This window comes from Amphiura filiformis, unplaced genomic scaffold (assembly GCF_039555335.1).
Source record: "Amphiura filiformis unplaced genomic scaffold, Afil_fr2py scaffold_86, whole genome shotgun sequence".
NCBI classification, from domain to species: Eukaryota; Metazoa; Echinodermata; class Ophiuroidea; order Amphilepidida; family Amphiuridae; genus Amphiura; species Amphiura filiformis.
The window spans coordinates 148,027-162,976 of record NW_027305550.1 but is presented as its reverse complement, the minus strand read 5'-3'; positions in this window follow the sequence as shown (position 1 = coordinate 162,976).

Genomic DNA, 14,950 nt, shown 5'->3' with positions numbered 1-14,950 from the left:
GTATAGTGGGAATCGCGCATGTTCGATTTTTAGTGCAGCGTATACCGTCCAAATTTTAAAAACCTAAACCATATGTGGGCAAATTCATTTTTTAATTGATGCACTATCTAATTCTGCACATTATGACACCTCATTGAATGCAATGTGACCTCAAGAAGTAAAGTTACAAGCATTTGATAAGACGAAGAAAATGGGTAAACTGACATACTCGATATTCGCTATACGAAATACGCTCATTCGATCAGGCTGAGTTCACATAGTATACTCCTATATGAACTCAGCCTGAACGAATGAGCGTATTTCGTATAGCGAATACCGAATACCGTATACTTCTATGTGAACGCAGCCTTAGAAATATTGGCGTTATAAAATTACCGGAAGTAAATTGTTTTCCTTTGTTTATGGTCACGGCCACAATGCTTTGTGGGTAAAAATGACGTCATTCTGCTTAGAAGTCGCGATAACGGTGGTTCATAACCGACCAAGCTCAATAGATAAGAAGCTTAGCAAATCGATAGTGCACCATTCATACCTGATTACTCAGTATCGACTCATAACGATCATAGTACAAAGGGAACTGGGTTCGTGAATTCTCCTTCTATTAATACCTACCATGCTAAAAGTATGTAAAAATATTGGGAAAAGAATTACAAAATTAAAATTTGACCAAAATCATATACCATTTATGAATTCAAATGAAAGCAAGTTTGAAATTGTGTGGGAAAACGTACCTTACCATAAAAGGGGATAACATTAAATTGGCATAGTGTAAGTAGGTCTAATTGATTTACCTCTATTTCACATGAAAACAAAAATAAGTTTCCAGCCAAATGCCTCTACTGATCACTGGCGTTAAAATCACAACTGATAAAATGGTTTGGTACAGTGCCCTTTTACCACATTACACCAGTGGTGTGCATAAATTGAAGGTTTGGTCAATGGGTGAAAGTCAGGGAAATTGATTGGTTGCGCACAATTTCAAACTGGACTTTCAAAGTCGGTAAAAAAGAGGAAAAGCCAACCACCATATGATAATTTTGACGTATCATATTGAAGATATACATGAAATTTCCAAAAAGACCTAAATTTTTTATTCATATTCACAATATTCAACCAATTGTAACAAATGAGGTGTCAAAATTACTGTAATTAAATTTGCTTTTACCTGGTGTTTTCAAATACCAAATAGTTAATTAGACTAATAGTTTTAAAGTTATCCATGCATATTTATAATGGCTGAGCTACTTTTTGAAAAGTCTTCAGTTACATGCGCTAATACAACATAACATTATCTAATGTTTGATCAGGGACCTCTGGTTTGATAGTCTGGCAAGGTATAAATGGAATCAACTGGCAACCCGGCTTTCAACATGGAAGGTTGGTAATTTTTTTTCTCGCCGAATTGGTGCTGTTTTATGTTAATCGTGGCTGTTTTACGGACAATAATGATATAATGATGATGTTAATCTGAATAAACAGGACTGCCGCTGGAAAAATGAGTACTAGAAGTGGAAAAGTGACACAATAAAGGTAAATTCTACAACATTTTGCACTGACATAAACTCTGATATGCCTCGTAGTACAGGTAGTACTATGGCTGACAACACGGCGGGTATTACGAACGATACGCAGGTGAGCGTGACAAATGCTGAACTGAAGGACATAATGATAAGAATGGAAACAATGCTGTCAAAACGTATGGATGTTTTACAAGCACAGATCAGTGATATAAATGAAAAGGCAAATAAAAATGAAAAGGACATCAGTGAAATGATAGAATCAGTAGAACAAAATGCTGCGGATATTAAAGATTTTGTGAATAAGACCTTGCCACAGATATTAAACAAGGAACGAGATGACTTGGAACAAAAGGTTGAACGTGAATTTATGATGAGAGAGTTACATGACCGAAAACAAAATCTGGTGTTTTATGGTATCTCTCAAACAAAGCACGAGACGGGACCACAAGCCGCTGAGAAAGTTAGAAAAGCTCTACAAACCGATTTCGGCTTCAAAGAAAGGGAGAGCAAGAACATATTTCTAGTCAATGCCCATCGCTTACCAAGACGTAAACTAAATAGTCAAGATGGAGAGGAGTACAGACAACAACAGCGTCCAGCTCCCGACCCGATTATAGTTCGGTTTGGCTGTGTGTGGGATAGAGATTGGGTTTTACAACAACAGAGAAATAGACCATACATCAAAGATAGAAGACCGGTAATGGCGTATCCTGACCTACCCGCCAAAATGAAACGGGACAGAGGGAAACTGGTTCAGCACTCAAAACTCTTGCGACGTGAAGGAAAATGACTCGCATCAGAACTGTTCATCTTGAAGTAATTCTGGAGTTCAAGGAAAGGGGCAGAGGAGGAGTTTGGAAGAAATGCGTTCCAAATCAGTAATTGAAGTGACTTTTTAGCCCCCAGATGGGCTAAACTTTCAATAATTGCATATAAATGGTTAAAAAACTTGTTCTGCAATAATGATTTTGTTCTGTTTTGCAAATGATTATGAAATGTTTCTTTCGGATTTCTTTATACCAGTTTTCTGATATTTTTTGTACCATTATGTATTTTAAAATATAGGCCTATATAGGTCCAAACAGAAGTTAATATTAATTAATATGCAAGTACGATTGTTTCGCCAGTAAAAATGTAATTGTCTAGGAAACAATACTTAGCTGCCTCAAATTAATTATATGCATGTAGCTTTTTTCCAGTAATAATCTAATTATTTATGAAACATTACATAATTTTGTGGATTAAGTGTTGGTAGCGGCAGGTATATGATTTTTTATGAAGTTAGTAGTGATTTGTATGAACTAAAATTTTGCGCCTTTTGAAGAAATTTTGTGACAGTATACTCTACTTCAATCAACTGCTTTTAGTTTCGATTTATCATCTTATTTCACAGTGCCACAGAGAAGTGGTCTCGCGATCACTGTTACTTCTAAATTTTGCTTTTTGTCAATTTGTGGCCCTTTTCGGCGAGTCTAAATTTAATTTTGTCTTAAATTTAATTTTGTTTATTTATTTATTTATTTATTTTTTTGCCAGACGAGATCAATTTTTTTCGTTTTGTGTGTATGTGTGTGTGTTTTGGTATGTACAGTTGTCTGTTGTATTTTCGATGTAAAAAACACAGAGGAAAACAAACTACAATCAATCAAGAGGTTCATGATGTAAACTATGAAATATATTATTGTGATACGATTGGGATACAAATGTTTATTATGTTCAAAATCAGTTACGGAATGAAAGACGGAGAGGGTGATCGACTACATTGTATTCATATCATTCCATTTTGTGTAGGCCTACCCATGTTTACAAATAGGATTCCCACATTTACATGACTAGTGATATGAACAAACACTTCTCAATAGCTTCCATGAATTGTCGCGGTTTAGCCAATGTAAAAAAACGTAGAGATGTACTTCACTTTTTAAGGAAGAAAAACCATTCTTTATATTGTCTACAGGACACTCATTTTGTAAAAGATGTTGAAAATATAATTCGTTCTGAATGGGGATTTGATTGCTATTTTAGTTCATATAAAAGCAACGCAAGGGGCGTGGCAATATTATTCAATAATAATTTTGAATATAAAGTTAATCAGTTTAAGTGCGATACAAAAGGAAATATGCTTGTAATTGATATTGTAATAAATAATTGCAATATAACATTGATTAATATATATGGTCCCAATACCGATGAACCAGAGTTCTATGATAATTTATACAATGTAATTAATGAGTTTGATAACGAACATATAATTATATGCGGCGATTGGAATTTGGTAATGAATGAGGCACTTGATACTTACAATTATGTTAGAGCTAACAATCCAAATGCAAAAAAGAGAGTGGTAGAACTTTGCAATTCATTGAATTTGACGGATGTATGGCGCATAAATAATCCAGATTTACGCAAATATACATGGCGGCAACACGATACTTTGAAACAAGCCCGTCTTGATTTCTTTTTAATATCGTCAGAATTAAATTCCAAACTATCTAAATGTGATATCAAACCAGGTTATCGTACGGACCATTCATTAGTCGATATACATCTAGATTTCAATGACATTGAGCGTGGCAAAGGCTACTGGAAGTTTAATAACTCTCTTTTAAAGGATACAGAATATGTTAATTTGGTGAAGAAAACTATAAAAGAAGTGGTAGAGAAGTATGCGGCACCTCCATATATTTTGTCAAATTTAAACACAATCCATCCTAGAGATATCCAGTTTATAATCAATGATCAACTGTTTTTTGAAATGATTTTATTAGAAATTCGTGCTAAAACTATTTCTTACTCAGCTTTCAAAAAGAAAGATTTGGGAAGATTGGAGAGAGAACTTGAATCTGAGATAACAGAATTATTTACAAAGGTCGCTTCGGGTGACCACACTTTAAATGTACAATTGAATATGAAGCAAAACGATCTTGAGAATCTGCGTAAAGATAAAATGAAGGGGTCTTGATAAGATCTAAAACTCGCTGGTTTGAGCTTGGTGAAAAACCGTCTAAATATTTTTGAACATGGAAAAACGTAATTTAGTTAACAAAACAATAAATAGAATAGTTCGTACACATAGTTCTGTTTTAACCAACTCAAAGGATATTCTTTCTGAGGCAAGAAATTTTTATAAAGATGTATATTCGGAATCTGAAACTGATGATAATGCTGATGTTGACTCTGTTTTTGCAAATATAAATACTCCAATCTTGTCAAACGCCCAGCGCGATAGTCTTGAGGGTCCTATAACATATAAGGAACTTTTAAATGCTCTTAAAAACAGCAAAATGATAAATCACCTGGATCTGATGGATTTAGTTCGGAATTTTATAAAGTATTTTTCAATGATCTTGTATGGTATTTGCTTCGTTCGTTAAATTATGCGTATGAAAATGGACAACTTTCTGTAACTCAAAAATATGGTATAATCACTTTATTACCCAAAGGAGATAAACCACGTCAATTTTTGAAGAACTGGCGGCCTATTTCCCTCCTAAATGTATGTTATAAACTCGCCTCGTCGTGCATCGCAACCAGATTAAAATCCTGCTTGTCCGATATTATACACGAACACCAAAAAGGTTTTGTCACGGGTCGATATATTGGAGAAAACATACGTTTAATGTACGACCTGATGAATTTGGCAGAGAATAAAAATATTCCTGGCCTTTTTCTCATGATTGATTTCGAAAAGGCCTTCGATTCGGTATCACATACATTTATAATGAAAATATTAGATAAATTCAATTTTGGCAATTCGATTAAAAAATGGATTCGTGTTTTTTATAATCAAGCTTCATCATCAGTACTAGTTAATGGATTTCTTTCGGAATCTTTTAAGGTGGGTAGAGGATGCAGACAAGGCGACGGATTAAGTCCCTATTTATTCATCCTTTGTGCGGAAGTCCTAGGTATGATGGTTCGAAAAAATCAGAATATTAAAGGTATTAGAATAGGGGATGCAGAATATCGCATATCGCAATATGCTGATGATACTGTTCTTTTTCTTGATGGCACAGAGAAGTCAATGAATGAAGCTTTTAAAATCCTCGATTCTTTTGAAAACATGTGTGGTTTACGGGTAAATATAGACAAAACTAATGTTGTGTGGATTGGGTCAAAAAGTGGTAGCAATGAAACAATTTGTGATCATTTGAACGTTAAATGGATTCATAATAATAACTGTTTTAGAGCACTAGGTATTGACTTCACTGTGTCACTTGAAAGAATGGTGCAGATTAATTATGTAAAAACAATGGAGTCAATTCATGAATTAATTCACCAATGGTCAAGACGTAATCTTACAGTTCTGGGCCGTGTAACAATAGTTAAATCACTTATTTTATCTAAGCTTACCTTTCTGATTTTAACTTTGCCTAATCCACAATACGAGTTAATAAAAGATTTAAACCAAATAATATATAAATTTATATGGAAAGGTATTGATAAGGTTACAAGAAACCAAATGATCCAAGATTATGGTCAAGGAGGTGTGAGAATGGTTGATGTCCAGTCATATATACATGCACTAAAATAACCTGGATTCGTAGAATCATTAAAAATGCGGAGACAGAGTGGGTAAAGCTTTTTCTTCAGACAACAGGTATAAACCGTATCCAGGACATTGAGGGTGGATCTACTAATATTATGAATTTCATGAATAATAACAATGATAAACCGAATCAATTTTGGAAAGATGTTTTTTGGCATGGTTTAGTTTTTCTAACTGTCATCAACCAACTACCAGACAGGAGGTACTGAAAAGTTCACTTTGGTACAATGAAAACATTAAAGTGGGTAAACAAAGTTTGTATTACCAGCATTGGGTTCGTAATGGTGTTGATCTTGTAAATGATCTATTAAATGAGAGAGGGGAATTCCTCTTGCTGGAGGATTTTATGCGTATATTTCATGTTCGCACAAATTTTGTTGAATACGGTGGTGTAATATTGGCGATCAAAAAGTCATTTCCAAAATTCGTTGACAAACCTGGTGATACCCTTGTTTATCCCACTATTCCATTTCACTTTGATGTTCTCTTTAAAGATACAAAGGGTTCCAGAAGAATATAATAATAATAATAATAATAATAATAATAAGGCGTTTCATATAGCGCCCAATGCCAAAAAGGCCTCTAGGCGCTTTACATAAATACAAAATAAAATCGATACGCAAGGAAAATTTACAAAGATAAATCTTAAAAAGTACGATAAAAGAGTGACCTGCACCCAAAAGTCTTAAGTACACATAAAAAAAAGCTAAGCAGTTATAATAACAAGAAACACTTTAAACCATGGGAAATTCCCGGTAACGAATATCATAAAAACACATCAGACCAAATAATCAGCAGATATTGCAACGAGTGAGATGCGGACCGCGCAGGGAAAAAAACCAAGCAAACACGAAAAGGAACGAGCAAACAGAAATTACTCTGCTAGAAGGCATCTCACTCAATATAATCAAAGATAAATAACTTGGCAAGTGGCATAAACAAACTACACAATTGGATTATTAAAGAGATGAGTTTTCAAGTGTTTTTTGAAGATGGCAAGAGACGTGGCTTTCCTGATGGACTGTGGCAAGCCATTCCAAAGCTTGGGTGCAGAAGTGGAGAAAGCCCGCTCACCATAGTAAGATGTTGCAATACGACGAGGCGGGTCCAGAAGAAATTGAGTAGCAGAACGAAGCGAGCGAGTTGGTTGATATGTAGTAAGAAGATCGGCAAGATATGGTGGAGCAAGTCCGTGAAGGGATTTGTAGGTGAGCATGAGGATCTTGAATGCAATACGATCCCTTATTGGTAGCCAGTGAAGCTCACTTCGTCGCAGATCGTTAATATCAACGCGATATCCTTTAACTCCTAACACGAGTCTTACGGCACTGTTTTGTACTCTCTGAAGTTTTGAAATAACAGTACCAGGAAGACCGTATAACAAGCCATTATTCGAGTCCAGCCTTGATGTTACGAGCGCATGGACCAATCTCTCTGCCGTAGAGCGGTCAATATACTTGCGAATACTGCCTATCTTCGCTATTGCAAAAGAGGCAGATTGGCATACTTTGGTTACATGCGATGATAGAGTCATGTATTTGTCCATAATGACACCAAGGTTGCGCGCCTCGTAAGATAGTTCGACTTCTGAGATGCCAACACTGATGGAAGATATCGGATTCGGCTCATGCTTAAAACGCGAAGAGAAATGTATGACCTCCGTCTTCGTATCATTGAGAAGCAGTTTATTTGCAGCAGTCCACTCTTTTACACCGCGAATGCAATCCTCGAGGCGCTGAAGTGCACTATCGCGATTCTTTGAGTCTAAGACCAGATACAACTGAGTATCGTCGGCATATATCATGCTTTCTACGCCATAGGACTCGATGAGATCTTCAAGAGGAGCGGAGTAGATGGTGAACAAGAATGGACCGGCAACCGATCCCTGAGGAACGGAGCAGTTCATAATATGCGTCCTAGATATGCTCTCGCCAATAACAACGGCTTGCCGACGTTCACACAGATAACTGTTGCACCACTTCAGCGCGTCGTCACACACACCATAACGATCTCTCAGCCGCTGAAGTAAAACTTGATGGTCAACAGTATCAAAGGCGGCTGAGAGATCAAGCAGAACCAACACAACATCAGAACGTTGGTCCACGGCGCGTAAGATGTCATTTTGGACTCTGACGAGGGCAGTTTCAGTGCTGAAATGTTTCCTATAAGCAGATTGTTTTTTACCATACAGTCCATTCTCAAACAGAAAATCTTGGAGCTGTGAAGAAGCCGCTTTCTCAACTACTTTTGAGACAAATTTTAAGTTCGAAATGGGCCTGTAGTTATTCAGAGTATTCTCATCCAGTCCAGACTTCTTTATTAGGGGAGTGACAAGTGAGGTCCTATATGATGAAGGAAAAGTGCCAGATAATAACGAGTAATTAACGATCCGAGTGATTAACGGCAGGAGCCCATCAAGGCAGTCTTTGAGTAACCAAGTAGGTATTGAGTCCAACGAGCAAGATGATGATGTTGATTCCATGATGAAACGACGGATTGTATCATCTGTGACCTCAGCGAACTTGCTGAAGGTTGCGGATGTGGAAAACACCTTATCCGAAACTATCGTAGGAATCGATGGAATGTTGTCCAGTTTATCACGGACCTTTTGAATCTTGCTCTCAAAGAAGTCTGCAAACTCATTTGCAAGTTCTTCGGTATTGTCGTGAGAAGGGAGAGTCTTCTTGGAGCTGGCAGAACACATCTTGTCCACAACTTTAAAAAGCTGTTTCTGATCACAATCCTTGAAAAATATTCCTGGCCTTTTTCTCATGATTGATTTCGAAAAGGCCTTCGATTCGGTATCACATACATTTATAATGAAAATATTAGATAAATTCAATTTTGGCAATTCGATTAAAAAATGGATTCGTGTTTTTTATAATCAAGCTTCATCATCAGTACTAGTTAATGGATTTCTTTCGGAATCTTTTAAGGTGGGTAGAGGATGCAGACAAGGCGACGGATTAAGTCCCTATTTATTCATCCTTTGTGCGGAAGTCCTAGGTATGATGGTTCGAAAAAATCAGAATATTAAAGGTATTAGAATAGGGGATGCAGAATATCGCATATCGCAATATGCTGATGATACTGTTCTTTTTCTTGATGGCACAGAGAAGTCAATGAATGAAGCTTTTAAAATCCTCGATTCTTTTGAAAACATGTGTGGTTTACGGGTAAATATAGACAAAACTAATGTTGTGTGGAAAAAATCAAAAAGTGGTAGCAATGAAACAATTTGTGATCATTTGAACGTTAAATGGATTCATAATAATAACTGTTTTAGAGCACTAGGTATTGACTTCACTGTGTCACTTGAAAGAATGGTGCAGATTAATTATGTAAAAACAATGGAGTCAATTCATGAATTAATTCACCAATGGTCAAGACGTAATCTTACAGTTCTGGGCCGTGTAACAATAGTTAAATCACTTATTTTATCTAAGCTTACCTTTCTGATTTTAACTTTGCCTAATCCACAATACGAGTTAATAAAAGATTTAAACCAAATAATATATAAATTTATATGGAAAGGTATTGATAAGGTTACAAGAAACCAAATGATCCAAGATTATGGTCAAGGAGGTGTGAGAATGGTTGATGTCCAGTCATATATACATGCACTAAAAATAACCTGGATTCGTAGAATCATTAAAAATGCGGAGACAGAGTGGGTAAAGCTTTTTCTTCAGACAACAGGTATAAACCGTATCCAGGACATTGAGGGTGGATCTACTAATATTATGAATTTCATGAATAATAACAATGATAAACCGAATCAATTTTGGAAAGATGTTTTTTTGGCATGGTTTAGTTTTTCTAACTGTCATCAACCAACTACCAGACAGGAGGTACTGAAAAGTTCACTTTGGTACAATGAAAACATTAAAGTGGGTAAACAAAGTTTGTATTACCAGCATTGGGTTCGTAATGGTGTTGATCTTGTAAATGATCTATTAAATGAGAGAGGGGAATTCCTCTTGCTGGAGGATTTTATGCGTATATTTCATGTTCGCACAAATTTTGTTGAATACGGTGGTGTAATATTGGCGATCAAAAAGTCATTTCCAAAATTCGTTGACAAACCTGGTGATACCCTTGTTTATCCCACTATTCCATTTCACTTTGATGTTCTCTTTAAAGATACAAAGGGTTCCAGAAGAATATAATAATAATAATAATAATAATAATAATAATAAGGCGTTTCATATAGCGCCCAATGCCAAAAAGGCCTCTAGGCGCTTTACATAAATACAAAATAAAATCGATACGCAAGGAAAATTTACAAAGATAAATCTTAAAAAGTACGATAAAAGAGTGACCTGCACCCAAAAGTCTTAAGTACACATAAAAAAAAGCTAAGCAGTTATAATAACAAGAAACACTTTAAACCATGGGAAATTCCCGGTAACGAATATCATAAAAACACATCAGACCAAATAATCAGCAGATATTGCAACGAGTGAGATGCGGACCGCGCAGGGAAAAAAACCCCAGGCAAACACGAAAAGGAACGAGCAAACAGAAATTAATCTGATGGTCGGCATCTCACTCAATATAATCAAAGATAAATAACTTGGCAAGTGGCATAAACAAACTACACAATTGGATTATTAAAGAGATGAGTTTTCAAGTGTTTTTTGAAGATGGCAAGAGACGTGGCTTTCCTGATGGACTGTGGCAAGCCATTCCAAAGCTTGGGTGCAGAAGTGGAGAAAGCCCGCTCACCATAGTAAGATGTTGCAATACGACGAGGCGGGTCCAGAAGAAATTGAGTAGCAGAACGAAGCGAGCGAGTTGGTTGATATGTAGTAAGAAGATCGGCAAGATATGGTGGAGCAAGTCCGTGAAGGGATTTGTAGGTGAGCATGAGGATCTTGAATGCAATACGATCCCTTATTGGTAGCCAGTGAAGCTCACTTCGTCGCAGATCGTTAATATCAACGCGATATCCTTTAACTCCTAACACGAGTCTTACGGCACTGTTTTGTACTCTCTGAAGTTTTGAAATAACAGTACCAGGAAGACCGTATAACAAGCCATTATTCGAGTCCAGCCTTGATGTTACGAGCGCATGGACCAATCTCTCTGCCGTAGAGCGGTCAATATATTTGCGAATACTGCCTATCTTCGCTATTGCAAAAGAGGCAGATTGGCATACTTTGGTTACATGCGATGATAGAGTCATGTATTTGTCCATAATGACACCAAGGTTGCGCGCCTCGTAAGATAGTTCGACTTCTGAGATGCCAACACTGATGGAAGATATCGGATTCGGCTCATGCTTAAAACGCGAAGAGAAATGTATGACCTCCGTCTTCGTATCATTGAGAAGCAGTTTATTTGCAGCAGTCCACTCTTTTACACCGCGAATGCAATCCTCGAGGCGCTGAAGTGCACTATCGCGATTCTTTGAGTCTAAGACCAGATACAACTGAGTATCGTCGGCATATATCATGCTTTCTACGCCATAGGACTCGATGAGATCTTCAAGAGGAGCGGAGTAGATGGTGAACAAGAATGGACCGGCAACCGATCCCTGAGGAACGGAGCAGTTCATAATATGCGTCCTAGATATGCTCTCGCCAATAACAACGGCTTGCCGACGTTCACACAGATAACTGTTGCACCACTTCAGCGCGTCGTCACACACACCATAACGATCTCTCAGCCGCTGAAGTAAAACTTGATGGTCAACAGTATCAAAGGCGGCTGAGAGATCAAGCAGAACCAACACAACATCAGAACGTTGGTCCACGGCGCGTAAGATGTCATTTTGGACTCTGACGAGGGCAGTTTCAGTGCTGAAATGTTTCCTATAAGCAGATTGTTTTTACCATACAGTCCATTCTCAAACAGAAAATCTTGGAGCTGTGAAGAAGCCGCTTTCTCAACTACTTTTGAGACAAATTTTAAGTTCGAAATGGGCCTGTAGTTATTCAGAGTATTCTCATCCAGTCCAGACTTCTTTATTAGGGGAGTGACAAGTGAGGTCCTATATGATGAAGGAAAAGTGCCAGATAATAACGAGTAATTAACGATCCGAGTGATTAACGGCAGGAGCCCATCAAGGCAGTCTTTGAGTAACCAAGTAGGTATTGAGTCCAACGAGCAAGATGATGATGTTGATTCCATGATGAAACGACGGATTGTATCATCTGTGACCTCAGCGAACTTGCTGAAGGTTGCGGATGTGGAAAACACCTTATCCGAAACTATCGTAGGAATCGATGGAATGTTGTCCAGTTTATCACGGACCTTTTGAATCTTGCTCTCAAAGAAGTCTGCAAACTCATTTGCAAGTTCTTCGGTATTGTCGTGAGAAGGGAGAGTCTTCTTGGAGCTGGCAGAACACATCTTGTCCACAACTTTAAAAAGCTGTTTCTGATCACAATCCTTGAAAAATATTCCTGGCCTTTTTCTCATGATTGATTTCGAAAAGGCCTTCGATTCGGTATCACATACATTTATAATGAAAATATTAGATAAATTCAATTTTGGCAATTCGATTAAAAAATGGATTCGTGTTTTTTATAATCAAGCTTCATCATCAGTACTAGTTAATGGATTTCTTTCGGAATCTTTTTAAGGTGGGTAGAGGATGCAGACAAGGCGACGGATTAAGTCCCTATTTATTCATCCTTTGTGCGGAAGTCCTAGGTATGATGGTTCGAAAAAATCAGAATATTAAAGGTATTAGAATAGGGGATGCAGAATATCGCATATCGCAATATGCTGATGATACTGTTCTTTTCTTGATGGCACAGAGAAGTCAATGAATGAAGCTTTTAAAATCCTCGATTCTTTTGAAAACATGTGTGGTTTACGGGTAAATATAGACAAAACTAATGTTGTGTGGATTGGGTCAAAAAGTGGTAGCAATGAAACAATTTGTGATCATTTGAACGTTAAATGGATTCATAATAATAACTGTTTTAGAGCACTAGGTATTGACTTCACTGTGTCACTTGAAAGAATGGTGCAGATTAATTATGTAAAAACAATGGAGTCAATTCATGAATTAATTCACCAATGGTCAAGACGTAATCTTACAGTTCTGGGCCGTGTAACAATAGTTAAATCACTTATTTTATCTAAGCTTACCTTTCTGATTTTAACTTTGCCTAATCCACAATACGAGTTAATAAAAGATTTAAACCAAATAATATATAAATTTATATGGAAAGGTATTGATAAGGTTACAAGAAACCAAATGATCCAAGATTATGGTCAAGGAGGTGTGAGAATGGTTGATGTCCAGTCATATATACATGCACTAAAAATAACCTGGATTCGTAGAATCATTAAAAATGCGGAGACAGAGTGGGTAAAGCTTTTTCTTCAGACAACAGGTATAAACCGTATCCAGGACATTGAGGGTGGATCTACTAATATTATGAATTTCATGAATAATAACAATGATAAACCGAATCAATTTTGGAAAGATGTTTTTTGGCATGGTTTAGTTTTTCTAACTGTCATCAACCAACTACCAGACAGGAGGTACTGAAAAGTTCACTTTGGTACAATGAAAACATTAAAGTGGGTAAACAAAGTTTGTATTACCAGCATTGGGTTCGTAATGGTGTTGATCTTGTAAATGATCTATTAAATGAGAGAGGGAATTCCTCTTGCTGGAGGATTTTATGCGTATATTTCATGTTCGCACAAATTTTGTTGAATACGGTGGTGTAATATTGGCGATCAAAAGTCATTTCCAAAATTCGTTGACAAACCTGGTGATACCCTTGTTTATCCCACTATTCCATTTCACTTTGATGTTCTCTTTAAAGATACAAAGGGTTCCAGAAGAATATAATAATAATAATAATAATAATAATAATAAGGCGTTTCATATAGCGCCCAATGCCAAAAAAAGGCCTCTAGGCGCTTTACATAAATACAAAATAAAATCGATACGCAAGGAAAATTTACAAAGATAAATCTTAAAAAGTACGATAAAAGAGTGACCTGCACCCAAAAGTCTTAAGTACACATAAAAAAAAGCTAAGCAGTTATAATAACAAGAAACACTTTAAACCATGGGAAATTCCCGGTAACGAATATCATAAAAACACATCAGACCAAATAATCAGCAGATATTGCAACGAGTGAGATGCGGACCGCGCAGGGAAAAAAAACCAAGCAAACACGAAAAAGGAACGAGCAAACAGAAATTAATCTGATGGTCGGCATCTCACTCAATATAATCAAAGATAAATAACTTGGCAAGTGGCATAAACAAACTACACAATTGGATTATTAAAGAGATGAGTTTTCAAGTGTTTTTGAAGATGGCAAGAGACGTGGCTTTCCTGATGGACTGTGGCAAGCCATTCCAAAGCTTGGGTGCAGAAGTGGAGAAAGCCCGCTCACCATAGTAAGATGTTGCAATACGACGAGGCGGGTCCAGAAGAAATTGAGTAGCAGAACGAAGCGAGCGAGTTGGTTGATATGTAGTAAGAAGATCGGCAAGATATGGTGGAGCAAGTCCGTGAAGGGATTTGTAGGTGAGCATGAGGATCTTGAATGCAATACGATCCCTTATTGGTAGCCAGTGAAGCTCACTTCGTCGCAGATCGTTAATATCAACGCGATATCCTTTAACTCCTAACACGAGTCTTACGGCACTGTTTTGTACTCTCTGAAGTTTTGAAATAACAGTACCAGGAAGACCGTATAACAAGCCATTATTCGAGTCCAGCCTTGATGTTACGAGCGCATGGACCAATCTCTCTGCCGTAGAGCGGTCAATATACTTGCGAATACTGCCTATCTTCGCTATTGCAAAAGAGGCAGATTGGCATACTTTGGTTACATGCGATGATAGAGTCATGTATTTGTCCATAATGACACCAAGGTTGCGCGCCTCGTAAGATAG